Source organism: Ctenocephalides felis, unplaced genomic scaffold (genome assembly GCF_003426905.1).
Source record: "Ctenocephalides felis isolate EL2017-DRISC unplaced genomic scaffold, ASM342690v1 CF-g0.4_SCAFFOLD_01886, whole genome shotgun sequence".
In the NCBI taxonomy this organism is placed as follows: Eukaryota; Metazoa; Arthropoda; class Insecta; order Siphonaptera; family Pulicidae; genus Ctenocephalides; species Ctenocephalides felis.
The window spans coordinates 172,020,613-172,021,620 of NW_020538040.1; positions in this window are offsets into that span (position 1 = coordinate 172,020,613).

Sequence of the window (1,008 nt, forward strand, 5' to 3'; positions counted from 1 at the left end):
ATATTGAGCTTAATAAAATGTTACGTATTCTACCAGATAGACCTTGACTCGTTTAAAGAAACAATAACAGACATTTGTCGTATTATGACTTGCTCTAATATTTTCATATTAATGGCAAACGCTCGCTTTTGTTTAGCAATTGTTTTATATGTTTACTTGAGAGAACGTTCGCTTCTCATATAAATCTTGGGCAGATAGAATTTTATACTTACTGGTATATAGTAATCATTATTTCTCAACGCAAAATAAGATAAAACAGTTATTTTTGAAATTGTCGAAAGTTGACAAGTCGTGTTCTATGATTGACAGAGCTTCTGAAATTATAATTAAAATTACAATAATTGATATTTTTCTATGAGCTTTAAACAGAGGACACTCACATTATTGAGATTCTATGAGAATAATTTTTGATAACTAATAGAACATTATGAACAATTTTTGATAAATAATTGATATTCTTGTCATGAGCCTTTTTAAACAGAGGACATTCACAGTATTGCGATTATATTTAAGTGAGTGATTTTGTAGATCTACCATTACTTTACTTTAATAGTATTGATTCACAATGATGATTATGAATAAGAAATTTTTTATTACAATTTAGTAAATAAGTTTATTTTCATGTAATCTTAATGTGTACATTTATGTAGGTTATTTATATATAATTTTAATAAACCCTTAAATACGCAGTAATCTTGTTAACGTGTTGATTCAATAAAGCATATATTATTCTATCATAAATTGTGATGTTCTCATCCATTGTTGAAACAATGTTAAACAAATATTTATTGTATGAATACAAAATATCTCGACTTATACAAGTAAATCGTGCATTTTTTTCATATGAATTTAAACTTACATTTTCTTATGAATACCATAAATATTATTTTTTATCAACTGACTTTAATTCGGACAGGAGATAATTCGGATTAAGCAAGATTGTGTAACCATAATCGCCTACAGTTGGCGATATTTTGCATGATTAAATATTGAATAATTTCTTATTTG